This window comes from Talpa occidentalis, unplaced genomic scaffold, assembly GCF_014898055.3.
Source record: "Talpa occidentalis isolate TD23 unplaced genomic scaffold, MPIMG_talOcc4v2.1 talOcc4.7, whole genome shotgun sequence".
NCBI lineage: Eukaryota > Metazoa > Chordata > Mammalia > Eulipotyphla > Talpidae > Talpa > Talpa occidentalis.
In genome coordinates this window covers 43939755-43961553 of record NW_023605083.1, presented here as the reverse complement: position 1 = coordinate 43961553, position 21799 = coordinate 43939755, and the positions used below count along the sequence as shown (strand labels likewise).

General features: G+C 39.0%; 1 pseudogene; it reads right to left on the bottom strand.

Moving 5' to 3' along the window:
- The window catches only part of LOC119231398 (proteasome subunit alpha type-4-like), a 41493-nt pseudogene that overhangs the window by 857 nt on the left and 18837 nt on the right, over nucleotides 1–21799 (bottom strand).

Here is a 21799-nt window from a genome sequence, read left to right as displayed (position 1 = left end):
ATCTTCAAAACAAACGCATTAAGCAACATCCCCACATTACTGAAGTAATAGATCACAAAAATGAAATCACTTGCAGAAGGGAATGTATTTCACTCATTTATTCGATTGGTTACATCTCTTTTGAGCACCTAGAATGTGTCAGGCATTATTATGCTTGGCACTGGAGACAGTTGAGGAGCTGGAGGAACTGGAGCACAAAGGACTGGTGGACTTCAGACTCTGAATAACTGCAGAGTAAAAGTTATTTATAGGTGGACAAGTGTAAATACTAAGTGTGGGTTTTGGCAGTCTAGTTGCAGGCCAGGCAGTCTGTACACATCTCTTCCTCCCTCCCCAACCTGATTTCAGAATGTTTATAGTCTATTTTATCACTGTTTTTTTTTTTTGTTTGTTTTTGTTTTTTTTTTTAATAGAGGCATGCTTTATTTATTTATTTTACTTGTTTGTTTGTTTGTTTATACATGCACTGGGTACAGTCAGAAGTGCGGGAGGGTGAGAGAATTCACCAGAGCCAGAGCGGGGTGCAGAGCAGGCAGAAGGACCGAAGTACACTGCTGAGGGGAGCAGCAGGCGGCAGGAGAGGTCTGCACGCCATGTGGGACCCTCCTCCGGTGGCCGGGGAGCAGCCGGGGATCGAACCGGCGCCGCAGAGGTCACGGGCAGCTTCGCAACCCAGCGCTCAACCGCTGCGCCACCGGGGAGGCCCTATTTGATCACTGTTAATTGCTACCCAGACCACCTGCAACTCTCCATGGGGACATTGGATTATTCCTTTAAAATCTGATGGGTTTCAGATGGCATTGGAAGACTCCAATCAAGATTCAAATCTCCATACACTTCCAGAGGATACTCACTCTTTCTTGCCTCCAGACTTATGGGTTTTTCTGAGAGGTGTGAGGGAGAGACTGTTTTGAGAATGATCAGCATACAGGAGGATGACCCCTGTGAGGACTACACAGGGACTTCACACATCGAATTTGAAGCATGGCATGGGTTTCCCTGGGATTTTGGGGCCATTATTGTTTGGGACTGCAAAGACAACATAAAACAGTTCTCTTTGAAAGCCATGTTGCCTGTGGACTTCAAAATCTAAATGAAATGAAGAGGAATCACAGTACCAGGCCCCCTAGACTTGGGGGTTGTTTCCAAGAAAGTGACAAAATTGCTCATTGATATTTTTTCTTCTTTCCATTAACACTCTTGCTTTCTGTTAGCGCGCCCTGCTTGGCACAAACACACAGCATTCATTGCACTGAATATGAAACAGAATTGGAAAATGAGGTAGGAAATGGGCAAACCACTCTTCAACTTTGTAAACCAGTTCATATGCCAGTGTTTAGCTTACTCAAAGGGTAGATTCTTCCATTGTATATGTATTTAAAAGGGAAAAACCTGTTTAAAACAATAAAAAAGATATTTGGAACCCCACTCCTCTGTCAAATCAAACCTAGTAATGTAGATTCATCCCCCTTATTGTCTATCACTTTTGCAATTATTATCCGCTACAACTATGTCTGCATTCTCAAAGACTGTGATTCCTATACTTAAATGATACCAAAAAAACCTCCCTCCCATTGATTCACATCACATCCTGCTTCCTGTTTGGGATCTACCTAAATGAACTCATTAGCTTCCTTGATTAGAGCCAGTTGGCCAAAATGGTACTTCCAGATAAGGATCAACAGCTGCAGTAAAAACAACTTCTTTCTAGACCTTAAGTTCTGTAGGTGATCTCAGCACTATTATGGATTCTTCAGTAACCAAAGGGAGACAAGGAACAGATAGAACAGTCGCCATTCGTGCAAAACCACTCCTAACATTGGGAAAGAAGCTGAAATCCAAGTGTTGCGTAAATGCTTCCTTTTTGTATGTGAAGAGTAGAGCTGCTGGACTTGACCTCCCTCCATAACTTTCCATGAGGCGGGAAACCGGCAGTTTTAAGTTTTACTCTGCCTTATACTTAGCAACATATTACTTGATAATGAGGCCGCACTAGCACTGGGCCTCTCTGTCAAGGTCCCTCACAGCTCTAAAATAAGACCTTGATAAGATGCAATGAACAGAAATCTAGGCAGTTTAGTAGAAGTGAACAAGAGTTCTGTAAGGACCCATTTTGAAACTCTGCAAAAGAGTTTGCTTTATGAAATAACTCATTTCTTCCTTTGCTACATCCTTTGCTGGCAGTTGACTTTTAACATCTCTTCTAATTTGAAATTCTGTAAATCAATGATTAATTGGTAACTGACAGTTTGGAGGGGACCAAGCAGGAAAAACAGCACTAGAAATTTCACTGCCCAGTAGGAGTGGGCAGTGAATCTCCATAAACTTGGAGATTCTAATCAGTTTTCCAGTGTATCAAATTCAGGTTCAGTAGTGGAAATTTGTCAAATTTAATAATCGTAGTAATAATAAATGGTGGCAATAACTACCATTTACTAAGCACTAGTTACAAAACAGCATCAAGCCAAACACATTTCAGACCTTATTCTCTTCAAGGAACATCAAAACTGAAAGAGATCATAGAAAACAGAACCTAACTTCTTTATTTCATGGGTAAGAAAACTAATTTGGAAGACAATAATTCTATTGTGGAAAAATAAGCTAACAAGTGGATGAATAATATAAATAAAATAATGAAAGCATACATGGACCAAAGATGATAGTGTACTAGGACACAAGGAGTAAAATTAATGTAATTTACATATCTAGGTTAATAAAATAAACTTAATCCAGAAAATGGAAACTTGAGTTAATATTTCAGTTTCCTTAGTTGTCTCACCACCACCCTTTAAAATATGATCCACGACACACATGATCCTGGGACAAGAGCTAATTAGGGGTTTTATATATTTATTGTACTATATTTATATGCGACCTCACAGGTGATTAACATCCTGCAGATTTCAGAAGCTTTAGCTTCTTATTTGACCTGTTTGAAATACACATAGAATGACATAGTTGATTAACTTCTGTGCACATTTTAATACTATAATGACAAGTGTTGGTTTGCAGAAAGCTTTCTAGTTGGAAGTAAAGTATGAAGATTTGAAGTGAGTTCCTTCAGATACATGTGAAGAAGGTGACCTTGATCATCACTCTCTACTGTCTATCTCTAATTCCAGAGCAGTAGCCCCTCAGGATGGATGTGATATCGCCCTCCTTAATTCAGACTGTAATTCAGGCAAACACAGGCAGAGAAAGGGTGTGAGAAATCAAAGCAACAGGCCTAATGTTGGAGCTTTGTCTACCAAAAGGAATAAACCTTTTTGTCAGTGGTCGCTGACCTCCCTCAGGAGTCAATACTTTTCTTTTTGAAGTGTCTCTGTACTTTTTTTTTTTTTTCCTCACCATATTGGCTTTCTTTTTTAAAGCTTTTTAAATTTTTAAAAGATTTTTAAAGTAATATTTTAAAATTGTGATTAGGGGGGCTCCCGGGTGGCGCAAGGGGTTAAAAAGCAACATGTGGAGCTGTCCACAGCCTCTGCAGCAATCCCAGGGCAGGCCAGGAAGAAACCCACATGGCCCTTCAGACCTCTCCTGACTTGCCCGGCTGCTCCCCTCAGCTGTGTACTTCAGTTGATCTGCCTGTTCTGTTCCCTGGTCTGTCTCTGGTGAATCCTCTCACCCACCCACCCCCACACCTCTGGCCTGTACCTCAGCTCTTATATACATAAATACATAAATCTTAAAAAATAAAATAAAATTGTGGTTAATAAGTGATTCTGCTCCTAGGAATCTACCTAAAGAACAGAAAAACACTAATGGGAAAGGAAACCTGCACTCCTCTGTTTATTGTAGCACTATTTACAATAGCTAAGCTACAGGAACAAACCAAACGTCCCAAAACAGATGAATGGATCAAGAAAATGTGGTATATATATCACAATGGAATACTACTCATTGATCAAAAAAGATAAATTTATGCCATTTGCAGCAACATAGATGGAGCTAGAAAGGATTATGCTGAGCAAAATAAATCAGAAGGAAAAAGGTAAATATTGGATCGTTTCACTTAAATGTGGACTATAGAGAAACAAAAGAAAGGGTCAGGGAAAAACACTTGCAAGATCTGAGGCATACAACAGGGAAGCAGGAGGGAAAGGAGTCGAAACAGGGTGAGGGAAAATCACAGGGATTGTGGTGATGGAGCATGGGTGTTATAGTGGGGGAAGAACTTCAGGGACTACACCTTAGGGGAGAAATCAAATACTGTCTGAAAATTAACCAGGATGTAAGAAAATAAATTTGATTAAAAAATAATTTTAAAAATTGTAGCTGAATATACATAATGCTACCATTGTAACCATTTTCAAGTATACAGTTTCTGTGGCACAAAGGATATTTACTTTGCAATCATCAGCGCCATCTCTCTTTAAAACTTTTTCATCTTTCCCAAATGAAACTATTTCCATTAAACACTAACTCCCATTTCCACTTGGTAACTGACATTCTACTTTCTATCTCTAGGAATCTGACTACTCCACGTACTTCAAGTCAGCAGTGAAATCATGCAATATTTGTCTCTCTGTGGCTGGTTTATTTCAATAAGCTTAATGTCTTCAAAGTTGATCTATGTTGTGGGGTGAGTCAAAATGTCCTTCCTTTTTAAGGCTGAATGACATCCCATTGTATGTATATTCCACATTTCGTTTATCCATTCATTAGTCTACAAGTTTTTAAAACCTGTTCATAACTTCATGGGATTTTTAGGATACAACTCATAAAATCAATACAGTGAGTACCTAAAAAAGAATAACTCTTTTATTCTTAAGCCCCTCAGAAAATCAGGGATTTAATAATCATTGACTCAATAGCTTGATCTTGCTCAGGGAGACCAAGTTAAATGGACACTAGGAAATAAAACTTTTTTTAGTCCAGGTGGTAGCTCTAATTCATTGGTGCTAAGTGATACACTGTGATTCAAAATTCAGTATGACTTTTGCTTGTTGGTAGAAGCAGAGTAAATGAAGACAAAATCCTTTCATAAATATCTTGCTTGAGCACACCCTTTATGCTTATTACATTTCCCCATTTCCAGAAACTGTATCTAAATCATTCCACACTCACTGTGATTAACATAATTCCATTCTTCCCATGGCATATTCAGGATGTAGTTATCACACAGCCCTTGTGTAGTGATTGTTCCAGCATCTGCCTACCCACCTACCCTAACCCCACTTTAGATTTTGGTAATGTATGAAAAAAACTGGACCTCTTTGTTGCCTTTAACACTTATGTGCCTGGCAAAGGTGTTTATGATCAAGATATTCCAGAGCTGAACCTCACTGCAATAATTTGACTAGAAGAGAAATAGTTCAGATTTATGTCAATGAGAACCTACTATTCTTTTATGCATGTAGAATGGTAGCAGAATTGTATTTTCAAAAAGTAACTCCAATTTTACAAATAATTCATTGATAACATTGTTTTTTTTCTGAGATCACTGCAATACAGAGCAACAGAAAGCCTTCCAGGGCTTTACAATTTTAAAAAGTGTAATATTTCCCTGGCTCTGTGTTTATAAGTTCTCCTCATGGCTCAAAAGCAGATATGGCACAAAGATAAACTGATTTGAACTCTCGCGAGGGCTGCCCTTTTAAATCCTATGACTTAGTTGGCTTCCCTAAAATATCAAGAGCTAAGAGTTCACAAAATCTTTGGCGAGGAGACCCTGAGGCAGGCTCCTTTCTTCAATTTTCTCCCAATATGAACAGTGAAAGCCTGTTCATAGACTTGCTTAAGCTATAATATAAATTGAATGCAGAAATGATAAATATTGCTTGTCTGAGTGAAGATGAGATCAAATTTTATGAAAATACTGTGCATCGTAATTAGAGTTTAAGAGAGGAGAACATTGTTTTCTAGTACTGCTATACTGCTATTTATTTAAAAGTAAAAATTAGAGCATTGTTTTGAGATCTGGTAGCATAATGAACTGTGAAAGGTGAGCCTAGATTGAATCCTGTGCAAAAAGAACAGGCAATATATTCAGTATCATTAATCATTTCTTTGGCTAGTCTTTGTCACATATTTTTTGTGTCCATACAGATACAAGTTGGCAAATTCATAGGATATTTGCATGTTGACATTTTGGGCAGCAAAATGAAAAATGAAAAGAATTTTGCAGAAAATGTCAGCAGTGCAAAACTTAGTGACATTCTGTAAAACTGGGCTAAGCATTATTAGAAGAAAAAAAAAACAACTAAGGGATGATGGAAGTTAAGACTTCTAGGATCAAAGGAGCTGGAAACTAGATGCTAAATGGAAAATCAAAGTTAAAATTATAGGTAAAAAGCTGACCACCTAAAGTCAGTGGAATAGTCTAGGCCACACCATTGTCTAGATGAAAGAATTGGATTCACATAGATTTGATTTTGCATTTAATACACTAGGTACTTTTTGGAAATGTGTGTGTGTGTGTTGCCAGATAGGGTCTCATAATTTTAGAGATCTGAGGTTCCAGAAGTGGTTCAGTTCTTTGTGAAAACTAATGACTCTGAAGCAAATTATCTAATCAATATTCTATTATCCAATAGCCATTTACTTACATTGGGTAGAAAGCTGCAATTTCTCCTGTGTTAGTCATGCCCTCTGTATGTTTAATGATAAACTCTCTGCCAAATGGAGTCTAGGCAGGAACAAGCCTTTTCCTTTCTACAGATTCAAAGTAAAATTCCCTGAAAAAAATCTGGATCAAAAGAAGAGGAAATTGGCAAGTCTACATAGTAATGGTAAAAGTAAACCCTGTCACTTTGGATAAATAATTACCCAGAGAGGTCTTGATGACTATTGTTGATAGATCACAGATACAGCATTTGTGCAGACTGTTCAAAGTACTTCAGATTTTATCATATTACTCCTTATAGTGACATGCTGAATAAGCGAGGATGTCATCATCATTCACCTTAGAGATATGGAAATGATTTCTCCAGCTGGACACAGAAATGCACAATGGGATTTGAACTGGAACTCAGGTTTTCTGATTCCTGTATTTGTGCTCATCCCACCATGCCAGAATTCCAGCAAATCTCTACAAAGATAAGCCTGTCCAATGCATTTGTCAGTCATGCACTGTGACAAGCTTGTGTGTTGCTACTGAGGAAGAGACACTGGCAAATGCAAAGCTTTTGGCCTTCCTTCAAGACTTTCCGAGTTTGTCATCAAGGAGCAGTTATCTCATCTCCTCATTTCTCTTCACCTCAAAGTCCAATCATTTCTCAGCTCTTCTCAGGTGTATATTTAAATCAACATTACCCCAAAAGTTTCTAGGGGGAATGCAGCCATATGATTTTGTGTCTAAACTGCTTTGCTCCTTTTCTGATTGAATTTAGGAGTCTTCTTTTCACTTGCTAATTATCCAGGCCCTACAAACTACAGCTGTGATTAATTGAACTTGTTCCTGCTCCTTGGGACAAAATTCCACTAGGTTTATGAGAAGCAACTGTGAAGTCATGTTGGAATTCAGTATAATAGACACGTTTGTAAAAATCATCTTAATGTTCCTACTAGCAGCTTTATCTTCTAAGTGGTTCAATTATTAAAAATTCTTACTTGAAGGTTAAAATGCATTTTAAAAATTGGATCCACCCCTTATATCAATTATGCTTCAAAAAATTATTAAATAATAACAGTACAAAACACAACAAAGCAAAAACAGACAATTATAAACCAGAGACATACTGCAGGGGAGGAGGAGGGAGAGAGGTGAGAGGGAGGGAGAGAGGTGAGAGGGAGGGAGGGAGGAGCAGCATGGGGGACTGTGGTGATGGTGCACAGGTGCCTTGGGGAAGGAGAGTCTATGGGGACTCAATCTGAGGAGGTGGGGGGAAGAAAATATGGTCAAACAATGTAAAAAATGATAAACGTTTAAAGAAAAAAAAAGAAAAAAAAAGAAAAAAGAAAAGATTTACTATAAAAAAAACTTATTAAAATAACCATGTCCTCCTACTATATGCACATGCCCTCCCCCCCCCCACACACACCATATTATCAGAACTTTGAGAATGACAGAAAAGATTTATGAAAAGTGTGTGGTGGTAATTACCACAAGTAAAACTCATCACCAGTGAAGCAGCAATGACTGCCTCCTTCCCTTTATGGCAAAATTCATTTCATCACCCCACATGTAGAATAAATGAATTCATCAGGCTTTTGGTGCCACTAGCCTCTGTGGCTATCACCTGTGGCCTTGAAAGTGGTGATGCAGAAGGCTCTTAGGAGCGTGGGCACGGAGCATGCAGGCCTGATTGTGGACTCCTGGAGCATGGTGCTGGCATGTAAAGTGGGCACATCTGAACCTGGAGGGCAGGGATATAAGGGCAGAATCATTCAGGGAGAGGATGGCTGTTTGAGGACGAGTGACTACAGAAGAGCCAATACCACAAGAGAACTCCAGAGAGAGCCCAGAGGAAAAGTGGAAAGATATGCGAGGGGCTCAAGTTGCTGTCTCCCCGCTGGCTTGTTTCCCCTGCTTACTATTAAAACCTATGAAGATGATGCCAAGGACTCCAAAATTCTCTTTCAAACTCTTAAAACCGATGGTGAACCTACCTGCCCTGGGATAGTTGCACAACACCGCATCTATCATCCCCTTTTTACTTTCCATATTTCCCTTTTTTGTTTCCAATCCATCTGTCTGTTCATCACACATTATCTTTCATTACTCTAATCTTCATAAAAAATAAATACCAGAAAAATATTTAGGACAGTTAGAAAAAAGGAGAAATATAGTAATATTTCCACTGCTGAAACAGCTATTTTCATATTTATGTACTCTGTCCTAGTATTGTTCTGAAAACAACCCTATCTTTATTAAGTTATAAACATACTACAAACACATTTTATATTCTGCATTTTTCACATAAAATATACTATAAATATGTCTCTGTGGTTCTTGTAATTATCATTTTAATGACCATATTCCATTGGGTTGATGTGTCATAATTTACTAAACTCTATTGTAAAACATTGAAATTGTTTCCAATTTTTCATAGTTATAAATAATACTGCAGAGAATATCTTCATGAATAAAGGCTGTATGTGTTTTAGATGTTTTTTCCTTAGGATGAATTAACATCCTTTGGGTCTCTCAGACTCCAAAAATTAAAGAATTGTTTGCTGCCTCAAACTCTAGAGGGACGAGGCACGTAAATTAAAGTGTAATTGTGAAGTCTGGCTGGAATCCCCTCCTGGGCAAGTAAGCTTGAAGTAGGCCAATAAATATGTACTGGATCAGCCCTTACCTCTGACAACATTCTCCAGATCTCCTGCCATGACTCCCAATATTGCTGCCCCTAACTGCCCATCCTTCCACCAGTCAGTCAATACTATAATGTTAGAGACAACAGGTCAAAAAGGAGTCCTGCATACTAATCCCCACATCATCAAAGAGAGACTTAAGTTTCGGCTCTCCCAGAAACGGAATCTTAAACCAGCCAACCAGGAATCACCTGACGAGCATTAGTTAGGTAACCTGCCTGATAAACCCTATAGGGCAAGTAACCTTGCAGTAACCAACCCACACTTTTTTTTCAATCTAAGTGTAACTTCCTTGTTCCTGCTCCCAAAATGAAACTCCCAAAGAGTTTCATTTTGTACAGGTCCTCAGAACTTCTATCTGCTAAATTCAAAGCTGCCTGATTCATGAATCATTGAATAAAGCCAATAAGCTCTTTAAATTTTATTCGGTTGAATTTTTTTAACACAGGGTTAGGTGCTTTGATCAATGACTAATAGAGCAGTCACAATTTCACAAAACTTTAAACCATTTGCTGAAACTCTTGAGCTGTAACATTATTATTCAGTTGGTTGAACTGTCCATGGTAAGTGCTGACACTAAAAGAGAAGGAGAAGGGAATGAAGATGCTGCCAGAGTGGTCTAGCAATTTCATGGGGGAAATACAGGTTGAGATAAAACATGTGAAAGGTTGGTGGTTGGGTTTAAATAGAAGGAAAATACCATGTGATTCTAATATTTAGTACACTTCTCAGAGCTATTTATTTGGAATCTTAAGATTTTAAGAATAACATTTTTGGGCCTCCCCGGTGGCGCAGCGGTTGAGCGCTGGGTTGCGAAGCTGCCCACAGCCTCTGCAGTGCTGGTTCCATCCCGGGCTGCTCCCCGGCCACCAGAGGAGGGTCCCACATGGCGCGCAGACCTCCCCTGCCGCCCGCTGTTCCCCTCAGCAGTGTACTTCTGTCCTTCTGCCTGCTCTGCTCCCGGCTCTGGCTCTGGTGAATTCTCTCACCCTCCTGCGCTTCTGACTGTACCCAGTGCTTGTATAAATAAATTAAATAAATAAATAAAAATAAATCTTTTTTTAAAAAAAAAAGAATAACTTTTTTTTTTTACTGCTTTAACCAAAGTTCTCCAACTTCCCAGGCTGAAAAGTACCAAATAATCCCCCTCCATCCAGTGAGAACCTTTACTGACTTTGTGTCTTCACTTAAGCTTGAAGTCAACTTCTGGGCAAACTATGAGGCTCATGACTGGATCAGGGAAAGTTCTCTACTTCCTTAGACATTTAAAATCCATTAAATTAAAAAAGTCAACGAATGGAGAAAACCAGTATGGGCAGGAAGATGAAACACCACAAACCTTCCTGTAAAAAGATCTTATCGTTCAACAGGTCCTTCAAGATGCAGCTTTTGCCTTCTACAAGTACTAGAGAATAGAGTATCTTTCCAATAAGTTCAAGCTCTTGCACGAAGCTTGGTGGTTTTATAAAGTAATTTAAAATTTATTTGGAACTCTGAAATCTAATCAATAATACCAGAGGCCTCACTCAAATGAGACAATTAACAAAGATCATTAATTTCCTGCTTAACAAAGAATGACTATTTCCCCTATCCCTTCACTTTTCATTCATGTGGGTTTTCTCTTTAAATAGTATTTTAAAGTTTTCAAGGATTTTCTTTAAAAATGTTAATTTCTTTCCTTTCAACCTTTTCTTTCTGCTTAAGGTTGTTTTATACTTTCTGTCTGCAATTTTAATTATTTAATTTCTTCACTGCATTATTTAAAGAAAAGACAGTTTTGAGAATGCAGTGTGCATGAAGGAAGCATGACTCCATGCAAAATTGAAGAAAACTATTTAACACTGCACTGCAGCACATCATTCAGTACAGAATAGTTTGCAGTCCCTAATCATCTTTTATCTTAATGTATCCTTCTGTAAATAGGGACTAAATGACCATTTTGCTTACTATGTCAGATAAATGTCAATGAAGAAAAGACCGTTAGGTGCTTGAATAAAAGTATGTGAATTATTATTTTCTCTTAAAAGCATTTAGAAATGGGTCCAGATAAACACTAGGCCTGCTTATAATGTTTACACATAAAGTTTTCTTTAAATCCTCCTAATATAAAAATAAAATAGAATAGCAGCACTGGAACACAAGTACAATGTGTATACATGCATGATTCTCTTACTTTTATGCTACATTCTACAACCAAAATTTTAATTACCTGAAAGTTAGAAACAGAGGTACTTACAAAATAAAAAGGTTTTTTTAGATTGAATAAACATAAATTTATTATAGAAGATAGAAAAAAATGAAAATATTCATTAATCTCCCTAAACATCTCTAACTAATCACTATTGTGGCATATTTTTTCCTCCTCTTTTCTCTCATCTCTTCTTTCACTCTCACTAACATGAAAAAAAAATATATATATAGGCAATCCCATATATATACACATAAGCTACACCATATGTATGTATGCATACATACCCATATAGTTTTATCCAAATTTAATGTTGTAGTTACTTGCATTCAGCTGACTTGCATATTTCAAATATATTTCCCAATTTATTTTTTAAATTTGTCTTTTCATGGCTGCAAAGGGCACCATCATATGAATATACTACATATACCTACAGTATATACACACACACCTAATCCTTATTGCATTGTAGACAACATAAGCTGTTTCCCATAGGGGGTCTAGCACAGATAAAACTGTTGACATTTATATAGAGGCACATCATTTTGGCCATAAAATATAAGGGATTTTCACAGAGCAAGCTTCATAATCTCAAAATGAGCCTATGACATAGCCTGACTCTACATGGAAGTCATAAAAGGTAAAACAAAAATCTAAAATCTATAATCAAGGTATATTGCACAGAGTTGACCCTGTGGACTTTGAAATCACACTACCTAGATTCAAAAACAGATTTATTGCTTGTATGAGTTTGGGTCAATTCCTTAAAGGAATTGGGTCAAGTCCTTAAAGCTTTTCTGTAACTTTACCTATCAAATGGGTCTCATTCTAGTGTTAGAGTATAATCTCCATAAAAGGGGAGGTTCAATGTTCTCTGCACCACCTAATGTGGGTGGAACTGAGCAGCAAGAAGAAAACTTGGAGAGAAAAGACTTGGAAGAGGAGGCTCATGGAGCAGAAAGACTTGTGAAGAAAGGCCTGTTTGCTTCTCCAGTTTGGACTTACATCAGGGACTCGGAGAACATGAAAGGAGATATATGGAGTTGAGAAATGTAGTGCTATTTCAAAGAAATGTGGGTGAGAGACCCATGGGGAGGCTGACAATGGCAGCCATTACCTTGACTGGTTCTCTGATTTTGCTTCTTTCATCCCAGATTTGCCTGGTTCCTTCTGCCCCTTTCTTGTGGTTCCCCACAAGAAGGTACCTGAAACTTGTCACAAGATTTTGGGCTTCAGTGGCCCCACTTTGGGGCAACCCTATTTGGCTGGGTATTTACCCATAAGGGTATGTGTAACTTTGGGTGTTTCATTGAGAAACTATCTTTTTTTCTCTATAAGCACACAATTCAATTAAAGTTCTTTTCTACTGAAGATCTTATGCACTAAGAGTATACTTTGTCTTTATCCAGCTGATGGCAGAACCCATTTAGAGTGTGCAAGTTTGGGGGTCCCGGGGTGCCCCTGGGATTCTTGATACTAGGACCTACTTTATAAGTCTATTGTAAAGATTAAATAGAATAATTTATGAAAAGGGATTTAGCATTGTGTTGGGGCACAAGGGAATCATCCCATATCCCTCTGGTTTCATCTAGGCTGGTAAATAATCAAATATGCATCAAGCATATTGATAAGAGGAAAGAAATAAAATAAAATTTAATAAAACACATACCTCATGACTGCAAAGGGCACCATCTATATGGGAGATGCCCAGCAAAACTGAGCAATTCATCCCATGGTTCTAGATGCCATTTTTAGAGCTTAGTTTAAAAAAAAAAAAAGTGTTAAGGGCCTCGCTGGTGGCACAAGGGATTAAGAGGCAACCTATGAGTTTATCTTTTTTGATTGCTGAGTAATATTCCATTGGGTATATATGCCACATCTTCTTGATCCAGTCATCTATTTTTGGGCATTTGGGTTGTTTCCATAGCTTAGCTATTGTAAATAGTGCTGCTATTAATATAGGGGTGCAGGTGCCCTTTTGAATTAATGTTTCTGTGTCCTTTGGGTAAATACCTAGGAATGGAATTGCTGGATCATATGGAAGCTCGATCTTTAATAGGTTGAGGAATCTCCATACAGAAAAATACCGGATGGTCGCACTCATAGCAGGGATTTAGAAAACCTAAATAAGGGACCAGGAAAAAGACTAATTATGATAAAGAAAAAATCAAAATCAACAAGCAACTATAAACCAGAGACGCACTATGGGTGGGTGGGGGAGGAGAGAATGAATTAGGGTCAAAATGAGGGGGTGGGAATTTTATGGGGAATATAACCAAAATGAAAAAGCATACATTGTGCAAAAATGAAAAAAGGATGTAAGAATTATATAAAATAAAATATAGTAATAAAAAAAAAGAGGCAATCTATGAAGCTATCAGCAGCCACTGCAGCACGAGTTCGATCCCCAGCCAGCCAGGGAGCAACCCACATGGCGCAGCACACCTCTCCTGACTTGCCCACTGCTCCCCTCAGGAGTGTATTTTGGTCAGTCTACCTGTTCTGTTCCCCACTCTGTCTCTGGTGAGTCCTCTCATCGCCCTCATCTCTGGCCTGTACCTCAGTTCTTGTATGCATAAATAAATAATTTTTTTTTTTAAAAAAAAAGAAAAAAATGTTAAGGGAAGAAAAGGGGAGGTCAGTTAGGGAATTTGCTAAGAAAGTCAAAGTAATCAAGCAAAGGTATGCAGATCTAAATTGTCTTTTCCACAGAAAAGTGATAAAGAGATTAGGTCTTCCCAGCACAGTGAGAGAGATACCCTCACAGAGAGAAGTTTACATGTAAATGTCTTTTTCAAAAACAACCTCCACCCAACTGTCAGAACCCCTCCCATGAAATCAACCTTTTGCCAAAGATGTATTTTGGGGCTGCAGCTTTTGCTCTCCTATACATGTTATTTCACATAATAGTTTCAGAGCAGGAAATAACAGTTTTTTTTATTAATGTCTTAGTCTGTGAAATATTTTATACCAAATTCCTCTGCATACTCTCAAGTGGTATTCCTATATCTCCCTAAAAATACTTTAACAATTTTTTTTTCATTGGAACACATGTGAGAAATGAACAACTCAACATTCACAGTCTACTTAATTTTGTTAACTTGACAGCTATCATTTATCTACTATTTCATGTTACAACACAAATATTCAAATTCAAAAGACTCATTGAGTAACATTTTGCAGAGAAGATAGCACTGAGTCACCCTGTGTAGACCATGTCTTATGATTTGCCCAGATTCACACCCTCTTCTTCCCAACAGCTACTGAGAGTTTTTCTGGGTAGGTTATAGGATTCAAGTTAGAAATGCTGGTATAGGCTGTGAAAGTTATAGGTGAATAGACCTTCGCTCTCTTTGTGACTAGATTCAGTTTTGGAGATTGTGTCTAGAATAAGAGTGGTCAAGCATCATAGTGGTGCTAAGTGGAAGGTGGCCTGTGTAGAACAATTTTAACACTTGGGCATACAGGCCATTGTAGGAGGATTTTCATAGGTTCTTCCCACTGCCTGGACCATCTTTTAACTTCCATGTTATCATTTGGTAAAGTATCTTCAAAACTCACTTAAGAAATCTGTTTTCGCAAAAAGGCTTTACTAAAGCTTATTCCTCCCATGTCCACAACAGCAACAAACTGCCAACTCTATGGCTTCCCCCCAACTACTACCTACATACCGCCTACCCCTCCACACAAGCAGAACTTAAAAATCATGAAGACAGATAATCCATCCAATTCTATCCTTGTATCCTAAGTAACAAGTGATGTTTTTCTGCTGAATGAATAATTCTGTAGTCTTCCATGTCTGGTATAGACTGAGTGCTCACATCAATTCCAGGAGATGTGCTGATGAATTAGTAATATTGACAGAGATTAAAATCTTATTTCTTCTGAAGTATTTATAATAGAATGATACATCTGGGATTTTCCTCAAAATAATTCAGGTTTGTTTTTTTTTTTTTTTTTTTGGTGGGGGGAGGAGCAAGGAGTGGTGGCAAAAATTGTAGGTATTGATGAAAAATATGGGCACATATTAATAATGGCTGAAGCTAGGTGATAAATAAGGAAGAGTCAAATATACTATTTTTTCCTGCATTTCTATTTGAAAATTTCAATTTGTATATTTGAAAATTTTCACAATACAAAATGTATACCCTAAACCATAAAACACAACACATAAAAGCACATCCTAAGAACACAGACTTCTATAATGCTGGTAACTTAGAGAAGGTCATACATTGATGGGATTTTTATTTTTATATCATATGACTGTAATGGGTGGATATGATTTGGACAAGGCTTCATGTATAGTTTGTTCTGCTATGAAAGACTAACAGCTAGTGTATTTCAGCCAAAATTGGTGGGATTACAAGAGCGAGGTGGATAAAAGTCTCCTTTATATAAGGACCCAAAGGCAGACACTGAACCAAAAATAAGAAGAAAGAGAAACAAACTAGGAGCTACAGAAAGAAAAAGAAACAAACTATAAGCTTCAAACGTTTAAAATCTAGCCAATAAAACTCATCTGCAAAGTCCTGGGAGGTGGCAGCAGGACTAGGTGGCGGTGTATGTGTTTATGTTGGCCGTTTCATTCCCCTAAACACCTTACACATCTCTAATTAATCCCTTTGGAGCAGTGGTGGCTGGAATTCTCAGCTCACAGTCTTGCCCCATGTTAGCCAAATATAATCCTGAGACACCGCACGTACATGTTAAGGGACAGTGTTGCCCTTCAGATTTAAGAATAACTGTTGGATTTATTAGACCTAAAGGTCTCAATCCTGGCTGCACATAAAAATAAGTTCAGAGAGTGGGAATTTGTATAAAAGTTGCCCCAGATGATTTTATTTTGTTAGACAAATACTTCCAAATTTGAAAGACAGCAGTCCTGAGACATCAATTGTTTGGAGGAATAAGAGGAAGTTTTGCAATTGGTATCTGAAGTGAATGGAGTTGTGTGCTGCTCAGATGTCTCCCCTCCACCCTCTCAGGAGTAGACCTCTCATTCCCTGAGGTCCTTTCCAGTCTGCTGGCTATTGTAGGTCCTCTTCACACCTGGTTTCCACCTGGGAATCACCTCCCTCCCAGGAAGTTGCTTCATCTGAGGTTGGGCCCCTCTCCAGGGGCAGGCCACATTCGGTGGCTGCGCAGGTAAAACCACATGGCCCCTTAGCTTCAATCTGGATATCTCTGAAGGCCAATGTCCTCTAGAGCTCCTAGGATTGCCTGAGCTTCAGATGCACCTGGTGTCATAATCAATGCGCTCTCTCCCCAATCCTTCTGGAAAGAACCCATGCTTTCCAATCCTCCACGACCCCATTACAGGCAAGTTTGTCCACAGCACTTCCCTGTGAGCCAGTTCCCTGTGATTGCCACCTCACAGGCTATTTCCCAGGCACCTGACCAATCTGGAAAGGGAGGCTTCCCAGGAATGCAGCTCGGCCTTAATGCTTTCCCACCTGCATCCAATGGGAACAAGTCTTGGCATTTGCTTAGCTAAGTGTGATTATTTATAATATTAACTCAGAACTAGACTAGAGCTACTTTTTCAAAAGTCTTATCATTTTTACTCATCACAATAGAAGAAAGCTTGAGGCTACAATCCATAATTAATGTACCTAAAATATTGTAAGAATGAGAAACATTTATCTATAGACTACATATCAAAGTATTTGTGGACCACTATGACTCTTACTCATCTCAGATGTCACCAGAAATGCTGTGCGATATCTGAGTATATTGTGGACTGTTCAACTTCCCTTTCCTCCAATGGGCATATCCCTTAAAGTTCCCTGATGTTGCTTTGTTCTTTTTCCAATTGCCCTCACTTCCTGGCTTTCCATTGCCTTGTGGTCACTGCAGGCAAGTGCTGATTATTGCACCTACTGGGAAGCCCTGTTAGGATTGGTTCGTGGGGACCTAACAAGTAATTCATAGGAGACAGTAGAGGCTGAGTTTGTAGACCTAGATTTCACCTTATTCTAAGCAGAAACTGTTTTGAAGATTTGAAGTTATATTATGGACTTAGCAGTAAGGTTAGGGGCAGTGTGTGAAGTGTATTTGGGGTATCAGAATTCATGTCTTCCTTCCTACTCACTGGTGACTAAAATCTACAGTAAGTAGAGCACAATTTGCTACACCATGTCAGTGTTGGCTCTCTTCACAAGCTTATGAGATCTGAGAACCTGTCATTTTCTTCACTTTCCTAAATTTTTTTTAAAAAAAGATTTATTTATTTATGCATACAAGAACTGGGGTATAGGACAGATGTGTGTGGGGCATGAGGGGATTCACCAGAGACAGAGTGAGGAACAGAACACGCAGATTGACTGAAATACACTGCTGAGGGGAGCAGCGGGTGAGTCAGGAGAGGTCTGCTGCACCAAGTGGGTTGCTCCCTGGCTGGGATAGAACCCATGTTGCAGTGGCTGCACAGAGTTTCATAGGTTGCGTCTTAACCCTTTGCACTACCAGGGAGGCCCCTAAATGACTTTTAAGTTGTACTCAGTTGCAAGACAACAGAACGGTAACTAGTGCTTTACAATTTGGATAGGAAAGTAAATTTACTCTAGACCCTGGCTTGTCAAGGTGTAGTTTATGAACCAGAAGTACTGACATTTCCTAAGAGCTTGTGAGAAATACAGAATTTCAGCTCCTGGAACTACTAAATTAAAATTTCCTTTTTAACAAGATTCTGTATTTCTGGAAGACTCTCTGGCAATATTGATGCTACTTGTCCATGGAACACATTTTGAATAGCAAGGTCAAGAGAATTCCATCATGTACCTAGTTTTTACAATCGCAACCCTTATAGGAAGCTGTGTTGTGGGTGTGTCCTTCTGTAGCCCCACCCCCATTATGTTTGGCCTTACCCATTCCCTCTACAAGTCAAAAATCAATGAAGACATTACATCAGAAGCAGAGAGGTGGTACTTATTCCTAAAGAGATGGAAGGAGTCTTTGTCTTGTGGGCCAAACTGCTGTCAGGGACACAGGATGCAGCTTATAGCCCAGCCCTGAGAAATGCCTCATTGCATCATAGAGAAAGCTCGCCAAGAAGCAGCTTTCACATGCAGGAGATGTCACCTATCCAGACTGGGGATGGTTTCTCCATCAGTTCCGTTCAGAGTCAACAGAAATTTGAATATTGAGAGGAGAAATCATACCACATGGGGCATTACTTAAACTTCAGATAGAAACTGTCCTCTCTGGTTTTCAGTTACCTCATCTGTAAAGCGAGGGTGTTTCTAAGATCTAACCTGCTCTTCAGCATTTAAGAACTGGAACCTTCTAGAATTGGCTGCAACAACTGCTCTTGCCACAAGAGGGAGGTCTCTTTCTGAAATCATAGAAATGTCATGTATTGTCTTAACGAAAAGATTTAGGCAAATCATAACATTTGGGCACCTAGAACTAAATGGTCTTTCATAAACAACTAAAACAAATTAAAGGGTTCATTAGGGTCTTTTAACTTAGATTAAACTATGACTAATTCCTTGCTTGAACAAAGCCAAAAAAAAAAAGGAGACTGCTTAGGAAGACTGATGGGGTAGTCAATAAAAACATAGATTGAGAATCCATAAATCCTGCTCAGCCTCATTAAGAATTGGATGCTTCTCTCTGTCTTTACAAATTGGAAAATCCTGGGGGGCATGTGGTTCTATGATAGAGTTTTATGTGTCACTGTTTATGGGAGTCTGCATATCAGCGTGAAAAGTGAAACATCTATTAAGCATTAAGTTTCAATATATTGCTGCCACAAAAGATATTTCAAATGCCCTGCTGTCAGGTGTTATGTGAGCTCAACACTTAACTGAAGAGGTAAGATTTTCTTCCATTGGGATCATTCCAGTCCATAGTTTCGTAACCGATTGCATCTCTTTTTTCCTTTCATCTCCCGCCCCCACCCCCCAACACCCTCTGCCCACCACTATCTTTCCGTGTTGTTAAAGATAGTTTTCCAGGCTGGAGTTGGCTAACCTACCTCCAACAGGTAGAAGACAGAAAACGGGCGCAGCAGAGACGTTGGTTAGGGCTGGGAAAAGAGGAAGCCAACTGGGTAACTTTTGGTGGACTTCAAATAGCATATAACCTCCCCGCCCCTGATTAGAAGAAGGTGTGTCTCACAAATGTGCCATTTCAGCATGGGAAGTCACTCTCAAGATCATCTAGCCCAATGTTTCTCAAAATGCACAATCTTCCGGGGCCTCCCTGGTGGTGCAAGGGCTTAAGATGCAGCCTATGAAGCTGTCTGCAGCCTTTGCAGCACAAGTTCAATCCCTAGCCAGCCAGGGAGCAACCCACATTGTGCAGCAGACCTCTCCTGACTCGCCTGCTGCTCTCCTCAGCAGTGTATTTCGTCAATCTGCCTGTTCTGTTCCCTGTTCTGTCTCTGGTGAATCCTCTCACCCCCCACACCTCTGGCCTGTACCCCAGCTCTTGTGTGCATAAATAAATCTTTTTTAAAAAGTCATTTTAAAAATGCACAATTTTCCATCATAGAACAGGATATTATTTTAGCAAGTGTGTAATCAGGATAATAATACTGAATCACAGAAGGAAAACAGTGTTGTTCTGTTTTCAGTTCTCAAGTATTCTTTCTAATGATTTCAAAAAAGGTACCTTCTTCATTTGTTGGAAGTCTAACAGTTGCCAATCTCTTTTTAAGAAAGGCTTCAAAACCACCTCAAAAGAACAGAGCCTTCAATAGGTGACACTCTCTAGCTAGAATATAATGGTATTGCTTGATTTATGAGATTGATTTTTTTTTTTAATTTTTTTTTTTTATAGAGGCATGTTTATTTATTTATTTGTTTGTTTGTTTGTTTGTTTGTTTTGTTCATACATGCACTGGGTATAGTCAGAAGCGCGGGAGGTTGAGAGAATTCACCAGAGCCAGAGCAGGGAGCAGAGCAGGCAGAAGGACCGAAGTACACTGCTGAGGGGAGCAGCGGGCGGCAGGAGAGGTCTGCGCGCCATGTGGGACCCTCCTCTGTTGGCTGGGGAGCAGCCGGGGATCGAACCGGCGTCGCAGAGGCTGCGGGCAGCTTCGCAACCCAGCGCTCAACCGCTGCGCCACCGGGGAGGCCCTATGAGATTGATTTTTATGACTGTGTCTATTTATGGCAGTGATATTGGTTTTCCATCCATGGTGACATCAACTTTGCTTTTTAGGTAAAAAAAAAAAAAAAAGTGAGTCACCTAAAGAAAAATACTGTGCAAATAACAGTTCAGGTGTTGCACAGATATGTCAAAATTGAGCCCACAGTACCAGGAGACCTGACAATAAATGACCCCATGCTGTCTCCTCTGTGATATGTTCTCACACATGTGGTGCTTCTGGTTCTGTGATGGGATTGACCACTAATGAGCTACTTTGTCAGGCTGACACAGAAAAGCCAATGCGCCCTAATTTCCTTTCAACTAGTCAGGTTTTTACTTCATTTTATATATATATATATATATATATATTAAATAGCTCATATTGCTCCTTGGAGACAAACAGGAGGAGGAGGAAAATTCCTTTTGTGCCAAATAATACAGTTCTATGCTAAATCCCATTGCAGCCCACAGGCAAAATCCCATAGCTGCCAGTGCCATTTTAAAGGAGGTTCTCTATTTCCATATCCCTGTAGCTCAAAGTTAATAGTACATGGTTTACCTAATTACAACAAATTCTTTCCAATAATAATCCTTACAACTAGTGCTTTCTCTGGCTCTTAGCCAGCCCTTCTATAAAGCAAAGACCTAACTTTTATTTCCTTTAAGCTGGAAATCCTTTTTCTATTACCTTGGATATTTCTTATAATTTTATTTATATGTTTATCATCAACCAGTACTACCATACTTCTTGAATTGAGTGAGCTACTTGAAGGCAGGGCTCACTGTTTTGTTCACTGCTGTATTATCAGTGGTCAGAATAGTTCCTGTTCTTCAATAAACAATTGATTAACTGACAGATTAATTAACTGCACTGGTGGGAACAAGACTTGATTTGGGGGAATGGCTTGTTTATGTAAAGCCATCTGGAACATCTGCTCTGTGTAGGGGCACATCACAGAAGCAGTTTGCATCTTTAAGAGGGAGATGAAGAACTATTAGCAATGCAGGTTATGCTCAGCTTGGGAAATCATGGATTCCAAAGAATGCCAGCAATTTTCTACTCTGTATTGTAGAGTAGAACCATCCCAGGTAGGATCATGCCTGATAATTTTCTGAGGTCATTGGAAAGTATATTGTTTGGCAACTCATTGCACATTGCAACAGGTAAATAATTCTTTTTGTAAAATAATATGGAGCTTTCAAAGTCTCCTGAGATTATTATGATTTTTAGTTTGGTTTTGTTTTAGCTAAACATTC